This window comes from Amblyomma mixtum, chromosome 6 (genome assembly GCF_055824585.1).
Source record: "Amblyomma mixtum isolate Tamu chromosome 6, ASM5582458v1, whole genome shotgun sequence".
NCBI classification, from domain to species: Eukaryota; Metazoa; Arthropoda; class Arachnida; order Ixodida; family Ixodidae; genus Amblyomma; species Amblyomma mixtum.
In genome coordinates, this window is record NC_143017.1 from 126728315 (window position 1) to 126756287 (window position 27973).

Here is a 27973-nt window from a genome sequence, read left to right on the forward strand (position 1 = left end):
CCGCTCATCTAGTCAGTGGAACGTCCGCAGCTGACTTTGTATGATTAGCGTAGACATCTACGCTAACAGATCTCCACGAAGCCATAACTCTTTGATGACAGTGATGTCATCGTTATACAAGAGGACTTAAGTCCTCACCAAACTCTAAAGTGACATCTTTAGAACGGTTCTTAACGCCTGAGCATCTCGGTGTGTAGTGACCTCACTGTGAGCCCCAGATTAGAGATAACAGAATGTGGAAAGAGCTAATTGGTCCCAATGGGTTTCCCGAGGGACACAGCAAGGTACCCTGTGCTTTTCTATCGAGACGAAGAAAAATAGACAGATTTCAGTGGTCTGAAAATTAGCTGCGATTTTGAAATTTGTGCGTGCTAAAAAATTAAAGGAGACGAAGTGATGGAGAGGAAAAATAAAATATAACAACGGACCAAATGTATACAGACATGACTGAGGCGTCCCTCATAGCCAGAGTCGCTTTTGCACGTTAAACCCCATAAACCATCAACTAAATCGAATTCCAGATATCAGAAAGCAAAAATAAACACAGAATCCACAGCTGAAGATTACTGCCTAAGCACCATGAAAGCCTCCTACAGCTTCATTCAATTTGCAATACAAATGCAACTTCAAAAGTAGGCACAATGCGTTGGACTTCGGCGATTGCCGGTTCGTTTCCTCTCTCTCTGGAGTTGTCGACAGGCAAAGCGGCAGATTCCTGCAATCGTTCAGTGTGACTTCAAGCCGCCGAAGAGCGCAGCTTCTCTCCTCTGCAAAGCACACTGTGAGGATGGCGCCCATTTCCAATTCCCTTTTCCTTTAACTGCCGCGACATGCCGGTGCATGCGCTCAGTTCTTCATCAATGCTCGGAAACTGCTCTGTACTGCATGAATGGGGAAAATATACAACAATAAAAATAAAGAAGCCGATGAGCGAGAAGACAGAGCTCTAGCGACGGCAGCGTCTCTACTCGAATACCGCGCATATCTCAGCGCCAGCTGCTTTCCATCCATCGCGGAGGTCGACGCCAACGGGATGACATAATGAGAGGCGCCTAGCCCCGGAGATCAAAAGCGCGACATCCAAGTAGCAGGGAGACAGACGACGGGCGGTGACGGGTCTTCCATACGCGTCTGCGGAAGAGCAGGTGAGACAGCCGGAAACGGTTCAACGACCGGTTACATTGTGCGCCACAGCAGAGGTGAATCTTCGCGGTGCGTGCATCGCGAAAACAGCGCCTGAGCGCGCACAACCAGGGAGGAAGGACCGAACGCGTATACACTTCCGAATGGAGCGGATGCCCACTCCTCGGCACAGTTCTGCGCGATAGGCACTCTGCGACGCCTGCCTAGGACAATCAACGCTAACACACTATGGCTGCAGTGCCGTGAAAAACAGCGTCACAAGCTCGGCGAGAGGCCCGTTGCTCTGAGGGCCTCGTTACTGCCGCTACTCAAAAGAGGAGGACGCAGACGCGTCAGCCCGAGTCGGGCTCATGCAGAGGGAGCTCGGGCTCACTCGAGGCACCGATCTAAGCCTGAGACATATTATCTCTCCCTGATAGACAAAGCGATGGGGCGGTTCCCGTGACGTTTCACTGGGCATTGATTGCTCCTTGACCACCGCAAGGGGAGCGAATTGTAAGGTATTCTTGAAGTTGACTCGGGGCTTAACCGCGGAAGCGACTGGTTATTCAGGAAAAAGGAGAAAGTAATGGGAAAAGGATTGGAACGCACCCAATAAGAATGGCGCCTCAGGCCCATTAAACCATTAACCGCGTCGCGCGTTGTCCACGCATCTACACCGGTTTACACGGCTTCCGCTCCATAGGGGCATTTAACTCCTCTCCTATGGAGCAACCCTTGCCGCAGCGTTTGTTTGCTGAAAAAACCGCGATCGCGCGGCTGTGGCGCAAAACGGCGACAGTCTGCTGGGGGGGGGGGGGGGGGGGGGGGGGGTGCTTCGGTGATCCGTCAGTGGCACGCGGAGGCCCGGCCCGCGCGCTCAGCGTGATGCACCGCCGTGCTGACAGTTCCATTTGCCCAGCGAACGTTTCGCAACGCGGCAAACGGATCGGCGCTCGTCCCAGACAGCTGTGCCGGCGAGTGCATACGCAAGCATGCGTGCATGCACGATCAGGGCCCCTCTACCCCCTCGGCGTCGATTGCCCTCTCCTATCCCGACCACGCTACTCGATTGATGCAAACGAGACGCGTCGGCACGAGAAAATATGGAGGACTACAAGTAGTTATCCTCTGTTGATATGTTCCAGACGAATGAAGGCAGAATTGCATGTGCAAGACAAGAAAATGACATACAGCCGTGATGATGGCGCCCGCCGTTACCCGGGATCAAGCGGGTCTCACGAGACGAAAGATAATTAACCAGATCCAGCGGATGGCTTACCGAGAAATGCAAGCGACCTCTACGACTACGCGTTCCTCGTGGCTCGGGAAGACGATGCGGCTGGCTTTGATTGACAGATGACGGGCAGCCAAGGTTTGGAAAAAGAACATAGTATCAACGTTAGCGTGTTTTTCACTTGGGGCAGCAACGAAAAAGTAGAAGTGGAAATGAGGGGCCTGAGCGGAGAACACGACTCGAGGTGAAGGAGAGGGAAGAGACCGGTGCTCCCTTGAACAGCCGTAATGATCGATCAATGGCTGTCTTAGAACAAGCAGCATCGGGTGAAAAGGGATGCAGGCGGTTCGGCTCCTTGTCGGAAAAGAAACACAACTGATGTTTTACACCTGGACTGCCAGAGGTGCCTAAACCTCGGAGAATCGACGGCTGTCGGGATCACGCCGCCGCGAGCGTTGCACGGTGAAGGTCACAGTGTTGCGAACCAGCGCACGTACAGAGCGGACACGAAAGCGCCGTGCCGTTTGCACTTCAACAAAAGAGCTCACTGTCCAATCGGGAAGCAAGCGTACAGCCCAACCAGCGCCAACAAGATAGCAGGTCGCCTCTGACAGTTACGATAAGGACGTTTCCTCGATGACGGAAGCTCCAAAAAAACGCCTGCCTCTCCCTGAAGAGCTGAAGACAGCACTTGGTCAGCTTTAATTGGCAGCCTCGCATCCATGTGCAGCAGGATTACAGAATTCCAGTCAGCATTCTGAAGACATGTTTGCGCATGCTTCCAATATTCTAACCGTTCGGCGAAAAGCCGGCATGCCATCAGCATTTTCACCAGAGCATGGCTGCGGCGCAAAGACTGCAAGGAACAACCTTCCTCTGCCCCATTCAAATTCTCTGCGACACTGCGACACAGAACCATCCCTTCAAGAACAAAGCCTGTCGACCGAAGTTCTATAAGTAACGTACACTCGGACTCTCGCGCGAAAGAGGCGGCCATCTGTGCGGAACCAGAGCTCAGCCTCATCTTCAGCAGCAACTCCTCAACCCCGGTACCCCAGCCCAACACTTCAAGAGCATGGGCTAAAGGACACATTTTGAAGTGAGAACAACTACGCTACAGAACTGCAACTCATACCTCTTCGGGTGCCTGTATTACACAAGATAACAGCAATGGTTTTGCCGCAGGAAGAAAGAACGCCAAGTGTACCATTCTTACCAAGATGGATCTTACCACAACGCCACGTTCAGCGACGAGACGCCATAAGCTACGGCAACCCATGTACGGCGCAAGTTTCCTCTAGCTGTGAGTACTTAATTTTGTTATTTTCGCTGTAATATGCGGTGTAAATAGTTCATTACCTTTATGTTACTTACAAAGCGCAGAATTGACTAGAAAAAAGTCTGCCACACACAACCGTGAAAAGCTGCACAAGCAAGCACGATCGTCTGTACGCTGCTGTGTAAGATTATTTCACGCAGTCCTACAGGCAAGGGAAGCGTTTATGTTTCGCCGCAACGACCTGCACTGTGGCACTCAACCTCCAAAGTGGAAAAAAAATTAGCGGCGGCGGCCTGGTACTGTTTCAGAGATTTCCAGGCACTTACCAAAAAAGCTATAAAGATAATCGCCCCCAACAAAGCTCGGATGGCGTGATATCACATGTCAATTTTTTCCTTATGACAGGCCGCGGCTCACAGCTAGCATGGTATAGGTGGTGGCGAAATTTTCAACTGGCAGTCTGGAAGAGGCATACGTAGCAAAACAAGTATTAAATATTCCTCAATGGAATCTCCCAACAACATCCCAACACGTAGGAAGCCCGCACGACGTAGCAAAACAAGTCTTAAACATTCCTCAATGGAATCTCCCAACAAACTTCCCTACACGTAGGAAGCCCGGCAGGTTTCTGCTCATTAATGAACGTACAGAGAGGATGCCCCTCACAGAAGACAGTGTATGTTGCACGCAAATATATTTGACGATGAGTGGCGAGACGCGGCAAGCACAGGCGGCCTGCCGACGGCAGCCGAGCACGCTGGGGCGTGCGTGTTGTTGTCTACGTCTCCACGTTTCAAAAAGAGTGTTTCGCGTTCAAATTTAACCTAAAAATGTGCAGATTTGATTTCTTCTCCGGATTTCTCCTGATTGGTTTCTTCACTGAGGGGGAGATTTGATCTCTCGCTCAGTGCCGGCCCTAGAGAAAGTCCGCTGTTCGGTTGTACTCCTCCTGAATGACACGAGGATGGTGTAATGAAAGAGCAAGAGAATATACCTGCATAAATATAGGATGGACGTATACACTGCAGCCAAAATAAGGATCCGGATAGAGACGATACAAGACCAAGTCCAGTTTATTGAGACACTATAATTTTGAATGGCCTTTCGTTTTCGGGTAATATCCAGTTTTACCCAATTATGGTACAGCGATTAAGGTATAGACTTCTAAGAAACGGGTTGAACACTAACGAAAAATCGCCTTCTAGAAAGGTACGTTTTCTAGTCCACGAAGCTGAAAATACCACACGAAAATTAGCGGGTATCTTGTGTTTATTCCGGAGTTGTGTCTTCGGTTAATTAACAATTGTTTGAAACCTCTTTTAGCGATTCTTGCTCATGGCACGGCTTAATTCGAGGATAGTAAGTTCAAAAAGTGCCCTTAAAAAGCGGGAGGTACAAACCAAGGTATGCTGACCACTGAGACATCTGATAGGCTTCGTTGTATAAACCACTGACCATATAGCAACGACGCCCTGTTCGAAAGCACTTATGCTGTTGCTGTGCTGTTGTTATGGTGGCCATTCTCTACATTCATAGATCCCTAGGAGTCCTCATACCACTCATGGCGCAGTGGTGCAGCGGTTAAGCGATGCGCCACTGCCCTGCGATGGCAGGTGCTCCCAGCGGTGGACCTTGTGCGACCCAGGTTGCTCTCCCCGAGCAACATCTCCCGGATTCCGGAAAAAAATAAAAGCAGTAAATGAAGGCCCCTGTACACAAAAAATGGGATCAAATTATTTACACCAACCTTCGAGAGATTTGTAGAGCTGACAGTGCGAAACGCAACCAAGCTGCAAGGCTGGCTGCATATTTCTGACAAAGGCTGCACAAGTTATATAATCTAAGACAATATTCCAGACAATAGACCAGTCGCATGAGCACGGAATCTGAAACTCGCTATATAACATCGAACACAGCATGGCGCGATCATGAAGAAGGGTGCTGTTTCAATGCGAAATCATTTCTAGTCCCATTACGAGAAAAGCCTACGGTGTGTGTGTGCGTGCGTGCGCGCGCGCGTGCGCGCGTGCGTGCGTGCGTGTGTGTGTGTGTGTGTGTGTGTGTTTGTGTGTGCGCGTGCGCGTGCGTGCGTGCGCGTGCGTGCGTGTGTGCGTGCGTGCACTCGCCGATGGTACAGAAAATCATAGCGATGGCAAGAAAAAGTGGGTGACGACATCAAGCCGCCGTATGACGCACACAGTAAGCCGAGCACCGCCACTTCAGACAATCCGATACATGTCATTCGTCTATACATACTCGCCACTGGCCGACCTCATTTTGGCAGCAGTTTTCCCGGCAACATTCGTACCAAAATTCTGACGCAACTGCCTACAGCGTTTCGGGTGGTGTCATAAGATTTCTTGTTGCATATGGCTTACACGTGCTAGTCAAGTTGGAGCCTAGCTCGCTAAAGGGATTCGAAACCACGACATATGCACCTTCAATTGCATGCCTTCCCGTACTCTTTACCTCTTCCCTTAAGGCGCGGTTGAGGTGACCACCGAGGTGCGCGACAGTTACTGCGCCATTCCTTTTCCTCAAAAACAAATTTTCGTATCAAAATTGTGAGGCAACCGTTCGTCGTACAGCATTCCGGGTGGTGTCATACGCACGCTTGTGTGTGAGGGTGGGTGTCAATGCAATCAGGGACGATAGTAGCAAATGAGTCCGACAGAAGAGGATAACCCGCTCTACATAAGTACCGCGGGTAGCACCCGGGGACGGTGACGCTTTCGCATTCCCACACGTAACTAGTCTCAAGTGTCTTAAGCATTCCTAAAAGTACAAAGCATTGGAAAGATAAGGACAAAAGTTCCCCTCATCTTCGAGAAATTTAGGATTCTGACGACGCAAAACGAATCACACTGCAAGGCCCTGAAACAAACCCTGTGAGCTGCGTACTCGTGTCAAACGACTATACTTCCTTACACAAATACCAGCTTCAAACGTTAGTTACGGGCAGGACTCCAACTTTATTCACTGTTCACGCGGGAGAAGCGGGCCGCATTAGGTTGCTATCTTATCAAGAGGTGTACCTTTCCTTTCTTCCTATAACAACCTCCACTCAATCGGGACCCGCCGCAGTGGCTCAGTGGTTAGAGCACTCGGCTGCAAAGCCTGAGAACGCGGGTTCGATCCCCGCCGCAGAGGCTGCGTTTCGATGGAGGCGAAATGCAGGGTGCCCTGTACTGCACGACGTCAGTGGACGTTAAGGTGTTTGAAATTTATTTGAAGCCCACAAAGAAGTCCGCACTTACTTTCTTCCTTCTCTCTCTGCCTCCTTTGTCCCTTCCCTCAGGATGCGGTTGAGTTGTCCACAGAGAAAAGACACCGTTTCGTGCGTAAAAATAGCGAGAAAGCTAAGCGGAAAAGAGCGAGCAAAAATTATAAAACGCAAAGGAGGCTGGCAAAGACGCCATTCCTGAGGACACAATTTCAAGCAGTTCGATGAAACAGCCGCCGAAAAAAAAAAAAAAACGCGTAATATGCATTCAGCTGCATTCGATGAAATGATTTTGAGTATGTTTTCATGGTAAGAAAAGGGAGGAGGACAAAAATATCTCTCAGTGCGTAATAATATCCCGCGTAATGCCACTTTCTGACAGCCTTGAAACCATCTGACGGGCTGCTTGATTCTGCATTTTCGAACCGCCGAGAATGGACTTTCACCCACTGAAAAGCAACATTCAACTCCTTCCTGTTATCGTTCTACATGACCGAGTGTGGGGACCCGGGTTTACTTGGACACCAGACTGTGAGTGAAGCTGCACAAACTTGGCTAACAAATGACGGATTTAAGATTTCTCTGACTCCATATTAGCAAAGGCATCTCTTCAGAGATCTTAGAGCCGGGATTCTTGAATTTCACCAGTATCCTCGGCTGCAAGCCAACAATGAGCAGACCATACCTTGTAATTTTCCTTACATGAGAAAAATGCAACTCCTCCACCCCTCTTCAAAAAAAGTAACAAATAAATAAACATTGTTACTTGTATTTTAGCTCATGAAATCAACATTTGCTCATCGATGCCGTTAGGCGTCCCTCTAGAACGCCCAAAATATATACTTCATCCGACAATAACGAACCTAAACGCCGATAAAGTCCCGACTACGAGGGGGTACCCAAAAGAAACCGGATTGATTTTTGTTTGAACTTATTTGTTCACATTTTAAGCACAGACCTTCAATCTCCTTCAAAGTATTCCACACTTGCAATGATACGCTTGTCGAATCTTTCGTTCCATTTTTCAAAACATTGTTTAAATTCATCTTTTGTGATGCTTGACAGTGCCTCCGTCGTTTTTTTCTTCACCTCAGCAACATCAGCGAAACGCTTTCCATTCACCTATTTTTTCATTCTAGGAAACAAAGAAAGTAGCACGGGGCAAGGTCGGGAGAGTACGAGGGTTGAGGAATAGGGGTCATGCCATTTTTGGTCCAAAATTGTCGTAAAGACAGGGCTATGTGAGCAGGGGCATTGCCATGATGGAAAAACCAGTCACCAGTCACAAATCTGGCCGCTTCCACCGCACACTGTTCCCCAATCTTTTCAAAACATCCAAGTAGAAAGCCTGGCTAACTGTCTGACCCTGCGGAACAAATTCTCAATGGACGACTTCTCTCACGTCGAAAAAACAAATCAGCATTGTTTTGAGGTTTGGTTTCACCTGACGAGCTTTCTTGAGGCGAGGTGAATTTGAAGTTTTCCATTGGCATGACTGTTGCTTGATTCAGGATTCGATTCAGGAACACTTGAGTTGTTCCCATAGCATCGTCCTTGTACGTCTTTCTTAATATTTCAAGAGTTTCCATTCAACTTTTTCCGAGCAAAAATCAGAATTTCACCGGCGCACGCTGTTCACGAAAATCAGCCATTGCAAAAACGACATTCACAGAAAACAGTCGTCACTCTAAAACTCTGCCTAAACTAGTCTGACCTCCTTCAACGACGGCACTCGGCTTACTGACTCTGGAATGTTCATTCTATGCGCTCCTAGTGGCAAAACGCGATACCACAGGAGCTTTGCCGACCAAAAAATTTAGTCCGGTTTCTTTTGGGTACCCCCTCGTATGTAGGTGTCCTAGCCCGGCCCGTGCCCGTCGGCTTGAAGAACCGCCTCGGTCCTGGCATGGTGAAACAGCGCATATTCCAGTCCGGCCCAAGGCCGAGCCCGGGCATTCGGTTCGGCCCGAGTACGTGTAGTGTTCTACCTCCCAGTACGGCGCCTCTTTCTCTCTTCCTTCTTTCACTCCTTCCCTCACGGAGTGGCTGAGCTCTACACCGAAGTGACACAGGTACTGCGGCTGCTCTGCTGATAATTTATTTTTGTTTTCACAAGCGGAGCATAAAAAACGTGCGTGTAGCGATTTACCCCATATACCGAATGGTGTTTTTGCTCCGCACTGCAGCCGTGGTAAGCCATCCGATGCATGCGCACGAAGCAAGCGCTGACAAGCTGTTTTCTTCTTTCCTAGTTTTTGTTGCTGTTGCTGCCGTCGTTTCAAAGCATCTGATCTGCCTATAGGCTAAGTATGGCAGCGTAATGGTATTCAGAATGTCGCATGCGCAACATGCAGCCGAAGCCTCACAACGGCGACGAACGGCGTCGGAAAACGGGTACGCAATATTTTTTTATTCCCTCCTTCCCCCCCAGCGGTGGCGTGCGAGCGTAGCTGGATGAAAATAGAGCGCGGCGGTGCTGGGCTGCGGGGCGTGGCTTTGCATAACAGAGGCGGTCCCGTCACGGGCCCGGGGTCTGCGGCGAGTCCAATGACGGGGCCGAACGCCACCGGCCGCCGCGCCATCCATCTCGCCGCGTCAGGCAGGTGTCGCCATGCCGCCTGACGCGCGTGGACGACCGACCCTCTCACCCCTCCGGGAGGCATTTTATTCATTCCCTCGCTCGTTCATTCCTTCTTCAGAGAGGGAGGGAGCGCGCTTTGTGACGAGGCTTGACTTGCAAACTGAAACGCACGGTGGGGAAAAAACGGGCGTCAGACGTCGTCACTCTCTTAACCCCTTCACCCAAGAAAACATCGGCAATTAGACGCCGACAAAGTAGCGGCCTCTGAAGACGCTTAGAAAAAACATATCTTGCCCGTTTCAAGGTTGCAGCGTCGTGCCCTATATCTTCTCCCCTGCAGCTACGTGTCCTGGAAGGCGTTTTGCCACGGCCATTACGCTGCACTTGCTTAAGTGCTTTGAAAAGCGGAATGGGGTACGTTGACCGTGCTATGTTGCGATTGTAATGAAAAAAAAGAAAACTGAACAACGTGCCGGCTGGATACTGGAAGAAAGAAGCTCTGGTGCGTTGTTCTACGTGCATTGAAGACCATCACGTTTATCGGAATCTTGAGAAAACGAGCACGTTCTCGCAATGAGCAACCAAACGAGCGCGCACGTGAGTTTCCGACTGCTGTCACGAGAGACACGAAGCATACGCACGGCTATTTAAATCCCGTAATATCGCCTCCGGACGCTAATGTGCCAACCCTTAGAGCTATTATCCTTGGAATGATAACGCATGTGCCATCGTGAAGACTTCCATTGGATCTACATATACACCAATATTTAGTCAGCTGTTCACCACGCATATCAACAAGCGTGGCAATATAGGAAGTCATGGGAAGGCAAGGTGCTCCAGCGAATTCCTTATTTTGATCAAAATGGTGCCGACGAATGGGCTCTTGAGAGACGGCTCAGACCTTCTGCAGCGCATTACACGATAAGTGTGCCGTAGAAGAAACGAACATAATAGTACGAAAGGGGAAATTTGCGAGCCGTGCTACAGGAACTTGGCCGTTGATGTCGCCTCCCTTGGAATGTCGCAAATTGGTCGAGCTCGTTTCATTTGGCGCGGGTGACACAGCTCCACTTCTAATGTCCAAAGTACACCCTCGTCATGAACAGCTGAAGCGACTGCGACACGCGCATGTCATGCACATGACATCCATGAGAGAGACAGAGTCCCGCAGAAGGAGAGGAGGACGCACCAGCGACCGCATCGATAATTAAACTAGGTTCTCGTTTTCACAGAGACCGGGCGGAGGGAGGGAGGGAGGGAGGCGCTGCCAGTCTCTACGATCGGCTCTTGCGTGGAGGACACCTTCAAGGGCCCGCCAATTAAAACCTTCGGCGCCGACACGCACCGCGAGAACCGACGCCCGGGAAAGGCCAGTGCGGGGTACACCCTCTCCCGACCGAGCTCCTTTCCGGTCGTCACACGGAGAAGAAAGAAATGCAGGATGCGTCGAGTATACACTCCGCTCTGCGAGACAATGGAGGCCGGTCACAGATAGGAGAGAAAGAAAACGGAGAAGAAAAATGCCCGGACCCAGGTGCGCGAAAAAGCCGCGCCGCTCCGTCCGCCCGCGATGTGCGCGAAACCATCCCTGCGCTTTTCGGTGTGCGCCCGCGGCGCCATTTTATTCCGCCCAGTAACACGACAGCAATACGGTAGGTGGTGATGCCGCCGTTAGACGAAGCAGTGCGCGCCGGAATTCAACTGCGCATCGCATTCAAACGTCTTAAAGTGTGACATTTAAGCCCGGGGAAAAAAAAAATGTGCGCGCCGGAATTCATCAGTGAGCTCGGCTTCGGAGGCTCAGCTGGCGCGCAGTATCTCTTCATGCGCCAACCACGACTACACCCGTAAGTGCAGCAATTGAACTTTTTTTTCCCCCGGTTATTTGTGTATGAAAAAAAAGCACTATTTTTGGCGCAAGATTGCGTTTCACTTGCACGTTGCCTCATCATCTGCATGCTTCTATAGAGTACACACATTCTGCACTCTGATGAGGCCCTGAATTATGCAACAAACTCATAACCTTTTAGCATTCGCCACGTATCAGAAAACGCGGTTTCTCAAGTCCCATAGAGCTGTCGATTCCACCATTTGATGCTAAAAAAAAAAAAAAAACTCCAGAAGTTCTAAAGCAAATAACGTTATGCCAAGCCGAGGCCCCTAGGACGCGAGAGAAGAGCGTCGGGTACAGAAATTGGAAAGCAGATGTTCAAGAACGCGCCAGACGAAGGGAAAATAGCGCCTGTAATGTTTTAAAGACGTGCTTTAGAATGTAAGTTGGACTCTTTATTTTTTCTTTCCTTTCTGGTATCATTTAACTAACAACGTTAGTTGGCTGATTCGCCTCTTCTTCACACCGACTTTGGTGAGGATGAAAGGAAGAGTTTTAAATCCAGCTTCTGCTCGACACAGAGACAAAATCTGAGCACGGCGCAATCATCGTGCGTGATGCTGTCCAACGCAATAGCGCTCAGCGCGCTATATATCAATATTAATCGGCTGCAAGTTTGCACATACCAATCAAATGCTTATAGAAATGAAATGTTGGTTGTGTTCTTTGTAAAAATTAGAATGAAATTCAAATTCTGCTCGAATTACGTAACACGCAGAAAACATTTGGTGGCTGGTGCGCCTAGAAGAGTGTCTTCAGCACTTCACGACGTCAGTGGCTGCAAGATAATTACGATAAGCATGGAAGGAACCGCGCAGAAAGTGTGAGCGATAAATCAGGGAAGACGCGCTCCGCATGCAGGAGACCTAACGAACCTATCTGCTACGACTGCTATAGCAGGCGAGCCGGAAAGGCATACGCAGAAAAAAAAAAATGCTTTCTTGCGGTATCCAAATAAATCTTGTCTTTTGAAGAGCTGCTACCGAGTGCCTGTTCCTCATTAATCGCTAAAAGGAAGCGAACGCAAGCGAACGAGAATAAAAAAAAAAGCGATAGAATTCCAGTGCATATATGAGGCTGCACGAAGCTATTTGCGCAAAATGTGTCATGCAAATTTCTGCCATCACGCGATTCTCATCATATATGAGAAAGCACACTGTAAACGGGCACTGACCCGGGTCTGCATTTCGTTATATTTCTTCTTCCTTTCGCACCTTCTGCCAATCTCTTTTGCGTCATGGCTGATAGTCGCGAGCCTCAGTCCTAACCAATGGAAAAAATGAGACAGAAAGGAAATGATAAAGAGACCTTACAAAACATGGCCTCCGATCAAACCTAGCGCGCTCAACGGTGCGCTTCAGATAGTCGTTGTGAAATCGCTTGAGCTGTTTCGCGCTCACAAATGCTTTAATGAAATGGGAACGCATGATACATAATTATGAGTTTGGCTTGAGCTGATACTCTCGAATACAATCCTTGCGGAGTGATCAAAACGTGTTTTGAAAATTCACTAACGTAGCGAGAGGCATTCCGTGCAGCTCCTTGCAGCGACGACAGCGCAAAACATAATGCGTAAAGAAAAGGAATTTCTATGCAGGCATCGATTAAAAAAATAAAAATACCCTGCCGCAAGCTTAAATACAAAAAAAGAAACAAAAACTTGCGAAGTTCCAAGAGTACGGGCGAAGCTTCTCCTTCTCAGCGCCTAGCCACAAAAGCAAAATGACAACTTTTTCACGCGACAGTAATAATAAAAAAAAGCTGGCATACCTTATAGCGTCAAGGTTGTCAGATTTTTCTAGATATCAAAAACAGAATTCCAACGTCAACTGCGCAGAATTTTAAGACGAGCGTTTGTTACAGCCACAGTCTTGCGCGCAACACACGGATAACGCCTATACGGTGCAGCCAGTGCCCATGCCATACCACGATGTATATGCCGTTTGCGTGAGCCAACACCCATCTAAGTCCACCAAAGAAATTACGCTCATTAAATGTCAGTGAAACTAAGTATAAACGATCGCTACAGTACAACAGTTGTAACAAGACAAACACGGATGCAACGTCACCGGGCTATGCGACACATTCTGCACAGCTAAAAGCTTTAGTTTCTTGCGCTAGCAAGAAACCTCGAAATTTAACCGCTGCTCAGATGTGAAGCGTGTTTTTTCTGTTGCTCGGTTCTACTGCTTCGCGACACGCAAGAACTGCAATCGGCGACCGAGTCTATTATGCCCCTTGCAGTTCTCGTTCCCTAGCTTTTGATGGTGAAAATTTAGCAATAGGGGACAGGTCGTCAAGCTGTGAGCTTGTTGCCCGCAATCTTGTACCGTCCTTAGTCACCGAACGAAGAATCCAGGCCGCTTTAAGAAGGAATGTAATTTTACGCATACAACCCCCATGCTGTACTTGCGTGTACACTTCAATGGAAGGTTATTTAACAGAAGTGTCTAGTGACGACCGTAAACGCTGCATCAAAGGTGACGTAGAGGATACAGTACGCACTCGCCTCAGATATTTGACCTCAGATGATTTAGAGTAGGGTTCTAAGCCTGTTCTGACGGCAGTACCAAGAATGGACAGAACGGTCATACCGAAGGAAACACAAAAACACGGCATAGATTAGCCTTTACTTCGTAACGGATATGCATAGGCCACGACAGGCAGTAACGTGCAATGGTATTCTCTATAGACACTGGCGCCGCATCATAGCAGCCTGCTGCCCCGTGCGTCCGAAAAAGCTTAAAACCACAGCAACGTGCGTCGTGCTCCATCGGGTGTATTCCAAGCTCAGGGCAAGTCAATAAGCAGTGATGACGTTCTGATAAAGCCACGGCCGCGGAAACGGACAGTTAATTAAACTCGAACGTAGAGTGAAACAAAGGAAAGATACAGACTTAAGACTCTTTTCCAGTTTCCGCGGAATAGTCGTAACCCAACTGTACAAATGAAACATCAGACTTGAACGCACTAGCTCGAAGAAGGTGCATTTACAATGCAGTCTATATCCCGTTAATTAGGGCAACTGCTTTACGGCAATTGACAGAACACACCTGACGTGAAGAACTTTGCGTGAAGTATTCAATACTCAAAAGGTTGGCGTCGTAAGCACATGATTCCCGTTTGACCATGGATTTCAACAAGAATTAGTACCAGTTATGCCGCAGCACTTATGGACACCTTTATATTGCGTAGCTTCGTGCAGGAGTGCGCTTAAACATAAGACATTGTTCGAAGTGTAGCTAGCGATCGTAAAACAGCTACGCTAAAGTCTAGGAGCGCGCAGCGGCTCGGTGCAGAACACGTGGAGCAACGTCGAAACCAATGCTGCCAGCGCACTCGCAGAATTGAAAACCAAAAGACGCCAATGCATGAGACACAGTCCGCATTTGAGATGCATACAAGCCACTAAGATGAGCAATGCCCCCCTCTCCATGGACAATATTCATGCTGATAGAATGTTGCGCATACTCGTGATGAAGTGAAGGGAAACCCAAGAGCACCAATGTTAAAGTAGCACAAACATGAAATCAGTGCATGCAATTCTTTCTGCACTCACACCCAGGAATAATTCTGCAAACAACAGCGAAAGATAGAGCCGAGAGACGCACCCGCCCGTGTTTTGTGCCGCGAATGCGCACATCGCAGCCAGAACTGCGCAAGGAGTACGGAGGGTACAGGGGCTAAGCTCACCAGCGCCGCCGGTGCACGGGGCGGCGCACGGAGAGAGCGGGCATCTCCATCATTACCGTTTCGGCGGCAGGCATCTCGGGGCTGATAAATGCCCGCCCCAAAGGCGAAGCAGCCGGCCGGCAAAAAGAAAGGGGGAGGCCACGCTCGGACACCGGGTCCGCCAAACAAACACACGGCTCCGACCACCGCCGTGTGCGCCGAGGGTGGAGTTGCCGCCCCGGCGAACGGTGCTGCGCACAGGGAGCAGGAGTGGGTGGGGGGAGCCGCGTCTCCTCCCCGCAAACAAGCGCAAGCGGGCACGCCGCGTCTTTATCGCAAAACGGAATGACGACGGCCGCCGGGAAATAACAAGAAGTGGTTTCGCCGGCCCAAGGAGCGACCGGTGGCTGCGCCCCCCTCCCCCTGCGGAACGACTGTGCCTGACAGGCCGGGCCGGACGCGGACGTATAACTAATGACGGCATATCGGTCTGCGCCGCGTGTCGCCGCTGCAGCTGCGCAACGCGCGCGACGGCGGCTCGACCCCTTCGGACCGCATCAGCGCCCGGCTCTCCCACCCCTGGACCTCGATCCCCTAATAACCTCCGGTATCGCGGGCCAACGCAAAGCGCGCCAGGGGCCTAGGGAAATGGCTCGGCTCAAAATTGCCCCCCCCCCCCCCCCTTCCCTCGCGCTATGGAGAGAGAGAGAGAGAGAGCAAGGGGGAAACATCGGCCCCGCAGCAGCCCGGCCTGCTCCCTTATTTTTCCTTGTCCCCAAAGCCGTGCTGTGTCCCCGCTATTTGGGCGCGCCGGACCGCGCAGCGCTCCACCGTGCGACTCCAAGACGCGGGGCCAAGCAGCGAGCCCTGCCTTCGCAACGGCCACCGCGCGGTCCGTTATCGGAGCCCGGCCGCCACGGACACTGAGCGAAGCAGCGCATGCCCGCTTTAGCCGCTGCCGCGCAGATGCAGCCTGGCCGCGGCACACAACTCCGAGCGACGCGACGATATGGCCGCCCCGTGTACGTTCAAGAATTGCTTGCCGTGTTCTTTTCCCTCTGCCTCGACCTCGCTATCGCAACGACTGCGCCATTCGAAGCCCACTGGCCGCCAGACACTAGTACCACGGTGGGCTAACTTTGGGTACGCTGTACGTTTTATGAGACCCGTGCGGTTTCAATGAGGACGCAGAAAACCGCAACCATCAGCCGCACACGCTTTCCTAACAGAGGGTTAGGGCGCATTAAACGAAGATAAGCTGCTCTCAAGTCAGCAGAATTAGCTGAGGCCAGTTTATATAGCGCCCAGGTTTTTCTCAGTTAAAACCAAGAATACAGTGTAACTGCACAAAACTAGGGTGACGGCTAGTAAGCGCAACCTCGGATCGCTGAGCTCCAACTGCGACCTCGCAGTTCGACAATGGCTACAGCGAAATGCTGCCTCGCAAAGCAAGGCACTGCGATGCATAAAAAATTCACAACGACGCCTAATATTACCTCACGTGTTGACAGTGCGATGGCATTAGAAGCGGTTGATGTCTTAACGAGAAGTGACGTCACTTCTGATCTGGTGACATCACTTATCTCTAGCCAATCGGAATTATTCGCTCTGGTGAAGTCACTCCTCTCCAGCCAATGGGCGCATTTTGTGACCGACACATGCTTATTTAAACGAGGTTGTGAATGCTGTCGTCAGATTAAAGTATCACCTTTCGAACACAGGGAAAAGCACCGAAACTGCCGCATTTCCCGCGGAAACTATAATCACGCTGACAGGTATAATGTCAATGTAGCCTTCTTTTTCTTTTTTGTTTCATCTTGCCGTAAGAGGCAGCAGATTCAGCTGAACGCGAGACGGACAGACCAATTTCAAGAACCGAAGAACAAAAGCGTCGGTCTGAAGAAGGGCCCTCAAGCCAAGCCTGCTACACAGCCCCGCCTGGGGTTGAGGGGAGAAAAGGTCACAACGGGTGCTCAGAATGCCAGAAAGAGAACGTAATTAGCAGTACCCAAACACGCTATCTGTGTGAGGGACTCAAGCGAAAATTACCAAAGGTAAAAGAAAGACAAAACCATTTCCAGAAATTTGCCGTCATAAGTACTGCTTGTAGATGAATAAATAAATTTATCCCAGAAAGAGATGGTCTGCGCCAGGATTGGTAAGCGGAGGGAGTTAACTGAAGGTTGCTAATAAATAGCCGAGTTAACATTTGCAATGTCTACATCCCTTGTATACGAGCACAAAAATCCACAACGGGCTACTAAACATTCGGCCTTTAAAAAAGAAAGAAAGCAAGCAAGCAAGAAAGAAAGAAGGAAAGAAAGAAAGAAAGAAAGAAAGGAAGAAAGAAGGAAAGAAAGAGAAAGAAAGAGAAAGAAAGAAAGAAAGAAAGAAAGAAAGAAAGAAAGAAAGAAAGAAAGAAAGAAAGAAAGAAAGAAAGAAAGAAAGAAAGAAAGAAAGAAAGAAAGAAAGAAAGAAAGAAAATGAATCTTGCTGTATAAAAAGATTATCTGTGACATTATAGAGCCTGCCATCCCTCTGTCCGCGCAGATGAGTAGCCTGTAAGGACACTTGTTCCCTGCAAGGTACAAACGAAAAACTTACACACTACGCCGTTTCGCTTCTGTATGTAACGCCGCTATGTGAAGGGCACCCGAAGAGAATTCGCAAACAGCGTACTAAACTGTGATCTGCCGCAGACCACCCCCGGAATTCGACTCGAGGCTCGACTCGCAATGAGGTTGTTATACGATAGAAAGACAACTGCTGCTCGGAATATCACGAGAGCACAGTGCACAACAACTAAAGCTCTATGCGAAGCCGCAATTTGAGTAGCAAATTTCCCCGGGCGAAGCGAAGGCGCCAACGCTTTAACAGATTTGCGTACAAAATGAACGCCTCGAGAGAAACCTTTTACCGCGAAGTGAAAAGGTCGCGAGGCTTTTGTCCTGTCAAAAGTTAACGAGCTAGTCGCGAAACTCTCCTCGCGCGCACAGCACTAGAATTAATTCCTGGAAAGAAAAAAAAAAGCTTCGCGCTGCAGCGGGCTTTGAAAAAGCTTGCAAAGAAGAACCGCATTTCACCGCTAAAAGAAACACTACACCGAAGAAATGTGCAGTAGTGAACGAAATGAGAGGGAACAAAAGGGAACAAAGACTGCGAATTCATTTATTGGTTCCTCCGCAATTATGACCGAAACGCACAGTTTTTTGTTCTCTTTTATAGCTAGGTTGCCCCTTGGCATGTCACATCCAAAATTCATTCATAAATTTAATGGAGAGACAAGCAGAAAATTCGCAGGTTTGAAAAAAAAAACGGTTACAACTCATAATGCGCACGACTGCACTCGATTTAAACTGGCCCACATGGTCGCCGGCAAGGGAAAGCAGCCACTGGGAAACCCTCACAATTCCCTCCTTCACGCTTACGACAGAAAACACAAAAGCGAAATAATTCCCCAAAACAGATTTAAAGTGCACAGCAAAACTTTGAGTACCTTTATGTCTAATTTCTGTGAGAATTTGTCGGTTAATGGCGCTGGCTTCTCCCCGTAACAGGTACTAAATAGCGAAGCCTAGTTTTCAATAATACTTCTTGCTTTTTAAGGTAATGTAGTGCGTCAACATAGCTATCAGTATGCTCCACTAGAGCCTACAGCTCTGACAGAAACTGAGACGCGACCAGGTCAGCGTCCAAGATCGCTGCAGTCGCATCGGTGCGCTCAACGTTTGTGTAGCGTTCTACGAAGCCGGTTTGCTCCGTGTGGTCCGTATGCGGATTGCCGATGAAGTGAGCTTCACTTGAGGACAACGGATGAGAAGCGCTAGAGCCTAAAATTCATTTGAAAGTATCCTTCCCCGTTGACAAAAAAAAAAAAAAAGAAAAAGACCGAAGCGCTGTCATTCGTCCGTTGCACACTTCACTGTGTCCGTTACACTGTCTGCAGACAGAGTCAAGGTACACGTTTCCTCTCTTTTTGATCAGCTTTGTTCTTTTTTTTTTTCCTGGCGCGCCGCTGCGCCACGCGTTCGGAGACGTAAAACGTGGTGTCCGCTCGTCACTGAGAAGCAGCAGTGAGAGCCGCGTACAGAGCCGCGCAGGAGCTAAGCGCCCAGAGGTGACCCGAGAAAAAACACAAGCGGACGGCGACGCGGCTGTCCGGTACAAGAAATGCAGGCGACGACGCGCCTCCTCGAGGGAGGAGGGGGAGGAGGAGGCGAACTACACGACACGGCATCCGCCGAGACCCAGTGGTCCTGCTCGTTTCGTGCCCCAGCGGGAGCCGGGGCGTTTCACCATGTTTTATTCAGCCAGTTCTATCTCGTAAACAAACTCGGGTTCTCGCTGCCACCGCGTCGCCGGGACACGACTGCAGCAGCTTCCAAATTTCCAAGAGACGTGTCCTGGGTCCTTTAGCGCGTCGTTCGAGCCGGCCCTAGGGTCAATATTTAACTTTCTTCGGGTCCCCTCCTCCCGCTGACCGAGCCGGCTCTGCCGCTCGGGGCTGTGAGAGCCTTTTTGAGGAGCGAGCAGCTCCGTTCCCGACGCCGCAGATGAGGCCGCCTTGGAGACTTCCCCTTTCTTCGCTTTTCCTTCGGCACTCCTTCGGCCAGTCACGTGACCTATACTGCTAACTCAGTTGGGGAGAAAAAAAAAAGCGCTTCAATTACATCTTCAAATGCCAGCGTCTTGTTTCCACCAGTCAGTGTTAACAACAATGGGGAACCCCCTTGCTGGTTGATGTATTACATACAATATGATATCAATAATGATCAGCTTCTGAATACTTCGAACAGCTAAATAAGTTGCCCAGCGAAGTCGCTGCGACACTGCCACGGCGTATTTAAAGCCTGAGACGAAGCGCTATTCCAGGAAGCGAGAAGGTCGCGCGCCTTCGTCACTCTGGTACGCTGTAAAAGGCGGCCCTTTGATTTATCGTCTTCAAACCAACGCGGCTAGCTTTAATGACGATAAACACTGGCGCATGCTCTCAAAAGATGGCTGCACCTATCTTTCAGGAGAGAGCAATACGTGGGACAAGCGTCTGTGAACAGTCGTGAGCAGTCATTAGGGTGAACACGACAACGCGGCGCATGGGCTGTCTCCGTAGTTAACCGGACACCGACACCAGAAAAAAAGATGGCGGTGTTCAAGTTATTCCCATTTAAAAAAAGTGACACACAAGATGCATCGTTAAACAAAAAAAATGAAAGGAGAAAAGCGTAATAATTTCAAAACACCTGGTAAAGAACGACATACCAATCCATTCTTCGAAAAAGAGGCGGCGTGTGTTCACAGTATCTACAAGAGCGTTTTCTTTATTATGCTTCTGGCTGCCGAAGAGAACGTGGGCTACTGGGTTCCAGCACTCTACAGCTGATCGCATGAGCCATACAGGATTACCTTCACTTAGGAAAGTGCAGGGGAAGTATAATGCGAGACTACCGTCATCATCACTCTGCTGCTGCCGATGTTAAATACGGCGACGACGCGTTACCGCAAGTGGTCTCTTGTTGGCCATTTAACAACCACGCGAACAAGAAAAGTTTCAAAAGTAAAGGTGACCACGGCGGGCAAACACGAAAAAAAAAAAAAAGAAATCTGGAGCCATGAAAAAGAAAAAAAATCAAGCAGAAATACAAGATCATTAGATGCGAACATCTAAGTGCTTCGCGTCCTTTACAGTGTAGTCGTTGCGACAACCACATCGGAGTCGCGTGAAGCGTCAAGCACTCCGGGCAAACCAAACCAGTACCGACGCCTGCTAGTATACACGGTAGCACATCGTAAACGAAGAGAAATTGTTGCAACGCCCATGGACCCGTCAAAATACTGCTGACAGTAATAACTGGCGTTGTGCGGACGGAGACGGTGAAGTTGTGGCAACGTCCGTACCAAGGATAACGGGGCCAAAACAGTTCGACCTTCGCTACGTACACCGAAAGCACATAATATCGGGCAACACCGGCAAGTCACGGAGCCACACAAACTTCCGTTCTTCATAAAGAAGCCAAGTGAAGGAAAAAGCGCAAAGGTCAAGGACGTGACACGACCAGTACACAGGCGCTGAACTAACAACTGAGGTTTATTGTCAGAGAAGAAAGGTTTTAACAGACAGTCCGCTGCAGCACAAAGGCCGCCCCTTCCAAACACCTCCGATTATCAGTCTTTTCCGCTCGCTGCAGCCACGCTGTGCAAGCGAATTTCGGAAGCTCCTCGCTCTATCTAACTCTGGGCCGAAATTCATGCAGTCCTTGCGGCTGTAAATTCATGCAGATAATGCGGCTGTAATCAGACGCATTATCGGCTAAAAAATTGAAGCGAACCCCAAAGTACCTATAACCCGCGTCCTAAGCCCCAACCTGCCGATTCCAGAACTGGAGACCTCTTTACAGCACTATGCATCAGCCAGGCAGTGTCAAGACGCTTTTGTACGACATAATCCTTGGAGCAGACAAGAAAAGACAGCGATGATAATCGGCACTAGCAAGCAAACTTGAGAAAAAGCCCGGTGAATTGATGGTGGGGATGACAACAATAATATTGAGCAGCGACAAATGCGGAAATGTAAAACTGATAAGTAATATCGAATCATAAGGCTAGAATTTTTAAATAATTAACCCTTTTCACTGCCCAAGTGCGACCTTTCAATACGAAAGAAAAATAACCGACCAATGGCTGTTAACTAGACTAAAAAAAAAGCACTGTTCAGGCGCATATACTTGCAGCGAATGAAAATGAACCGCAAATGCCATTCTAAACGCGTCTGTTGCCAGAAAAGCCGTTTGACAAGGATCAGACGGCCACCTACAACCGCAGCCAAGCGCCACACAGATCGATTAAGAAAAAGAAGGATACAGCAAGAAGCAGACCACAGCAGCACGCTTCCCTGTCGAGCCGGAAAAAGAGTCGACAAAACCGTGAGGCAAGAACGTAAGCATACAAACCGAGCCTGTACACCGCCTCCACGCCAGAACCTGACCGACCCGGCGCTCATCCATAACAGGCGACATACATCGAAGTACACAGTAGGACGGCATGCCAACGACGCGTCGGAAAGCGTGGGATGAAAGGAGCGGATCGCAGTGACGACGACGAACAGTACGACAGCAGACGAACGCACACTGCACACGCAGCTCGGGCCACGCGCGGTGGAAATCCGCAATGCGAGAAGTGCCGGCGAGCTGGCAGAGGCGCTGCAAAGAAGAATGGGCGTTTCCAGAATAGTCGTTCATTTCGCGTTTCCATACTGTCGCTGTCGGGGCCGCGAAATACGGTCGGCGAACGACGGACGGTGCGCGCTGATGCCAGCCGGCGCGAGGATTGTGAGATCGCCGAAGGGAGAGCGCCCTGGACAGGCAGACGCTATGCGAAGGGGGAAGGAGGATTACGCTTTTACGACGTGCCGGCGAAATTTATCGCGCCGTCAGCTTGACCGGCGTCGCAGCGGAGAGGGGGTGGCTCGAGGATCAAGCGCCGCCGAGGACGTCCCATCTCGTTGAGTGTCCGCGCCCAGGACGCGGGAGGCAAAGTAATTCCCCAGAGGAGAAGAGAGACACAGGCAAAAAAAAAAAAAAAGGAAGCCAAACAGGGAGGAAAAATAAGGGGAAACAAAAAAAAAAAGAAGCGTCGATAAACTAGCGGCACCGCGCAAAGGTTCTAGGCCGCTTTCTTTTTTTTTTCCTCGCCCTTTGTCAGCGACGTTGTGTGTGCAGCCAGCTCTCTCGACCAGATATCACTGCGCAGTCGCAACACCACGAAGTGCACCCGACTGCCGCAGAAACTAGAGCGCGCTGAGTGAACGCCAAAAGCGCACTGCTAGGTGAAGTCACCGCCGTTTATCTCGATCAGTCTGCTACGGCGCATTCCATTCGGCGATCCGAAGCATCGCCCAGAGTCAGCGAAGGAGCACAAAATCCGTCGCGGTGTTGAGGCATCCAATAGGCTACCTGGATCTCAATCCAGATCACCCAACGAAACACGCTTTTCCACGCGCGGAGCGCGAAAACGTGCTCCGGATCACTGATTGGAATTACGCCATTTCTTTAAGACAAATTTCACGTTCCAAGACACTCGGCCACAGTACCTGTTGCACCATAATTATCTGGGCTTCTGGAATCCCATTCTAGAATAAAAAGGCTCCACAAAGCTTTAGAAGGCAGACGCATAGTGAGGAATATGTTTAAGAGCTTTGTGAAGCAGCTGCCGTCCCCCAGTTAATTTACCTAGGCGGATGTGGCCGTGACTGCTCCTCCGACAAGGTCTTGTTCGTGTTGAAAACACGACTGAGGCATTCTGCCCCATAAACAGCAAACGCCCGTGGAAGCCGAAAGCTTTGTTCTTGTGGATGTAAAAGAATCACCAGATAACAAGGCAAATACCTATAAAAACACAACTTGCTCAGATTGCAAGCATTCGTCCTGCTAAATGGAGGAGCTAACCTATCCCAAAGTTCGCACTGCAAAGAATGCGGCTGTTTCCCGCTCTTCAGCGGTACAGTTATTTTAGGCCGCAGAAAAGACAAGCTTCAAAAAGAAATTTTTGAAGCAGCAGTCATCCTTCGTTCGGGGACAAACACATACGTGAGCAATCCATCAGTGACGCTTCTCAAGAGAGAATTAGAATTCCTATCAGAATGATTAGATTTGGGGCATGACGATGTTCGCGTGCGTCACACGTGCCATGGGTGCTGATGATTTTGTGCCTAATGCTGTCTTCACTGCATGTTATCTTTTTCTTTTGTCGTTGATGAGCGCAAAGCATATATTCGTTGACGCGGGTTTCAATAAAATTAGTTGTTAGTTGGCGCTCTGTGGTGTTATTCTACGTTTTGTCCTTGTCTGCCGCGCCGAAGCATTTCTTGAAATATGTATGACCAACTGGCCTACAAAACAACCCTTCTCACCTTCGCCTTGAGCGATGTGATCAAGCAACATCGAACCTGCAAGACGTCAGGCATCCTGTACTAGCTTTATCATTTACGTATTTTGCTCTGCACCATCAGAAAAGGAACACCAATTTACACGGCTGACGGCCGTATAAGAGTGAAGCAAATTTGCACGCCGGGAAACCTGAGTACCTGCACATATTCCGAAGAGAATTCTTAAGTCTGCAGGGAGAAACTCGCATTGCCTCACCATTATATCCAGCAATATAATTATGCAAATCGTATGCATTAAATCAATAGCTTCAAGGCTCCCGTTCCGCGGAAAAGGCGGCAGCGGTGTCAAGTCCCCCCCCCCCCCCCCCCCCTTCCCCCAGGCCCTCAACAAATGTTGGGGTTGCGGGAAGGAGGCCACCTTCCCCCTCCCCACTCCTCATGGTCCGGGTTCCGTGATAACGTCTTCTGCGGCGTAATGCGCATTAATTCTACGTCTTGAAACGCATCATCTGATTTCCCTTCCTGTCCACTGAACCGGACCGATTTCAAACGGAATGGATATCACGCAAGGGCGAGGAGGTGCCCTTTGGAACCCGTTCTGAAACTCACTGAAGAGCATCAAAGCATTGCCTTTGCTGTTCAGCGCACCTCGCCACGAGAAGACGAAAAGGCGCGGCTAAGAGGTATGCAGTACTAAATGTCAAGGTGCACGGCAGCTAGTGCGTCACAAAGGATGCTAATGGCGACGGTTGCAGAGCGCACGCGATGCGCTTGCTAAGCGCTCGCATTAAAGAAAGCTCGACACCGGTGTAATCCAGCTGTGCGAGGGGTTAATGCGAGATTTCCAACAACTAACACATGCAGCGGCACGAATAACGAGCGGCACGAGGACAGTAATAAAGTAACAACGTATTCACGCCAAAAGGCATTTTATTACATTTTTGTCGTAATCAACCAAGACGCCTTCTATTTTCTCCCACGATATGATCCGAACAAGCCATAAACGTTTGCCTTTAAAAAATGGCACTCTCGCACAACCCAGTGCGCGAAAGGTACCGACGCCCCGTCGCTTGCTGAGAAAAAGCAAGTTCTGAGCTGATTAGCGCACAACAAAATTGTATGCGCACAAATCAGCACATTAGCATAAGCTGAAAACAAGGTGCGATGAAGCGCACATACGGTGTATTAACGAGCCCTATAAAATTATTAAACAGGTGCGCACTGACAGTGTAATTCAGGAATGTCCATCCAGAATGAAATTTCCCCTTTTCTTGCGCACACTAGCTTGTTACAAAAAGAAAACTTTGATTATTCGTGCGTGAACAAAAATAGTTTTGGGTTCTTTTCCACAGCTCAATCGCGGAAAAAAAAAATTAAATGCGAGACGGAAAAATAAAAGGGCGGTAAAATGTGCCCCGTTCTCTACCTTAGAACTGACAACCACACGAACAAGGCAGCGTACTGTCGCGACAAAAATAAATGCGAACAGCGCGGCGCCTACGCGCTACGCTGTGCGCACTTCTTCCCATTGCTTCTGTATCGACCAACAGGATAACTAGCGACGAAATAGAGAGAGAAGGGGCTGTTAAGAAACTAATCGCATAATTTTGTACAGGTGGAGTAATCCATGAGAAGTACTCTTATACTGGGAAGCGCATCAGCGGTGGCAGTAAAGGGCTGAGGTATATGCATGCAGCCATGTTGTCACGGTTATGCATCTCGTTGGAAATTCGTTCCCTTTTGTTTTGTTCCGAGACAAATTCAAAAAGAAAAGATGGCGTCCAACCTGTGCACAGCTGGAGGGTAAGGCGCAGAAAAGAGTCATGTGCTAACCGTCTCCGACGCCGTCGTGGTACTGTTAAGGATACGCGCAGGAAAAAAAAAAAAGAGACAAAAACAACACACTGCTTCTACAAGCATTGAAATCCGTTCAAAGACGACACGTTTCGCAATCCCAGGGAGCCTGATCTTAAAGGAGCCGGAGAAATGCTGTCCGTAGCGGACATCATGGTTCCGATTAGAATCACATGATTGGAAAGTATCGCTGCTGCTTGATAAGTACACCTTGTATTTTGCCTAAAGAGCGACGGATGGCTACCAACAGGCGTCTCCCAAATGGCTGCCACCGCGGTTAGCATGCTTGCGAAAATGGTCTTCCATTATACAGTTATTATATTAACCCTATAACACACACAGATCCCAGGAGTATAAAACGAACACAGCACACGGCCAACGATCGAGCGGCCGTGGTTTAGCCATTTAGACGCGGAACACCAGGCTGCACGTTTTTGAACGAACCCTCAATATAGGATACGCACTAATTTCTCTCGTTTCAATTGAATGACCCCTGTTATTTCAGTCGATGAAAAAATACGGCGCACATGGACACAGATTTACCATGAGTGCATGTTTCCATAGCGCACCACTGCATATGGCCCCACGTATCACTTTAAAATATTGATCGTACAAAAAAGACGAAAAAAACAACAAAAACACGATACCCGATCGCTCCAAAGCCAAAGTATACTCACAGAACAAAAGGCGTTAAACAGATTTCGAAAATGTCATAACAGCGGCAAGATACATTGGTCTCAAGCATATTGCTCTGATGCGCAGCCAAATGCCAACGTATACATCAAATACAATTGTACATGCAATAATGTAGATATATGTTTATCTATTGCGCGCATACAGAGCTGCGAGGTAGAGAGCCAGATAATGTTTTTTTTTTCTTTCTTTCAGATTTCGTTGTCTTCCTTCCAAACGATTGTTTCCACGGCCCCAGCACAAAGCTCAATTTCACACACAAGAAAGCCTACACGTGACACTGACGAAGAAGGATGACGGCGCTCTCTGCGACCACAACGGCTGGGTCTACACTCCCCACCCCTTCAACCTTTGCGAAGCGAAACGTTCTCGACTACCAGCAGCGCATTAAACGACCACGGCCGGGGTTTAACGCTACACGTTTGGAGAACAAGGTGCTGCGCCTCATTTGCGTGCACTTTCCTGCTTAATGCCGTGAGTGACCAACAGCGAACTATTCAGTGTCGTCATACGACGATATACAGAGGCTCGCCGTAACGGCAGAAGCACGCGTTGCGCTTCAAAGCAATACCGAATTCGCCTAGAGAGGAACTAAACACAAGTTCAATCGGCGAGCTTTTCCCTGCTGCTTGACGTACTATGAGCGAGAAATCAAACACGAACAAGAGAACTGAGCCATGAGCAGCAAAACAAGAATTATTAGCCAGGCGAAGCTTAATACTAGCAGAGTGCCATTTCACTTGGAAAGCGAGGGCTTTTCTTGAGAGGTGTTAATCAACCTCGTTTCTGTTTGCTCTCTAGGAAAGAACACGGTGGTGTTATCTCTTGGAAATGACACGGTGGTTTTTTTTTTTTTTTTTAGTTGGAACCTCAGTTTTCGTGTTCGTGTTTCATTCGTTGCTGATATTACGTCCGCGTACACCTGCATCGCCGGAAAAGCCTGGCACCGGACCGGAACTACCTGGTAGCTGTGCGGACAGTAGCTGCTTTTCTGCGGGGAAAAGTCATACTTTCGGAAAGCTGCGATCCCTTATTAGGTTTTTTTTGTTTTTGTTTTATTGGGGTTTCACCTCCCACAGCAACTCAGGCTATGAGGGACGCCGTAGTGAAGGGCTCCGGAAATTTCGACCACCTGGGGTTCTTTAACGTGCACTGACATCGCACAGTACACGGTCCTCTAGAATTTCGCCTCCATCGAAATTCAGGCACCGCGGCCGGGATCGAAACCGCGTCTTTCGGGTCAGCAGCCGAGCGCTGGGTGAGCTCACGGGCTAGTTGGTTATTCATAATAATTTTTTCAACAGCGCATGCTACACAAGGACACAAGACGAGGAAACACACACACGAGCGCTGTAACCACTGAGCCACTGCGGGATTTAAATGTTTCTCCGCCGGGCGAACACAGCAACAGGCAAATTATAGAGCAGTTTTTGATAAACGCTCACATACTGTCGGCACGTTTAGGGGCTTCCATGCATCAGAGCAGTTATACACTGTTCTTCAACGATAACCTAGCAAAATATTGGCAGAGAAAACCGCG

General features: G+C 49.3%; 1 protein-coding gene and 1 long non-coding RNA gene across 9 annotated transcripts in view; one reads left to right on the forward strand and one right to left on the reverse strand.

Annotated features, from left to right (window-relative positions):
* The window catches only part of LOC149340314 (uncharacterized), a 628908-nt gene that overhangs the window by 221208 nt on the left and 379727 nt on the right, over positions 1-27973 (reverse strand). The gene's annotated exons all lie outside the window — the stretch shown is intronic.
* LOC149340315 (uncharacterized) lies at positions 2591-26839 on the forward strand. Of its 2 annotated transcripts, XR_016283596.1 has the most exons (3): positions 2602-3662; positions 7244-7392; positions 26629-26839. It is a non-coding gene; the product is annotated as an uncharacterized LOC149340315 (long non-coding RNA). The 2 variants fall into 2 exon arrangements; XR_016283595.1 differs by lacking the exon at positions 7244-7392 and having other exon boundaries at positions 2591-3662.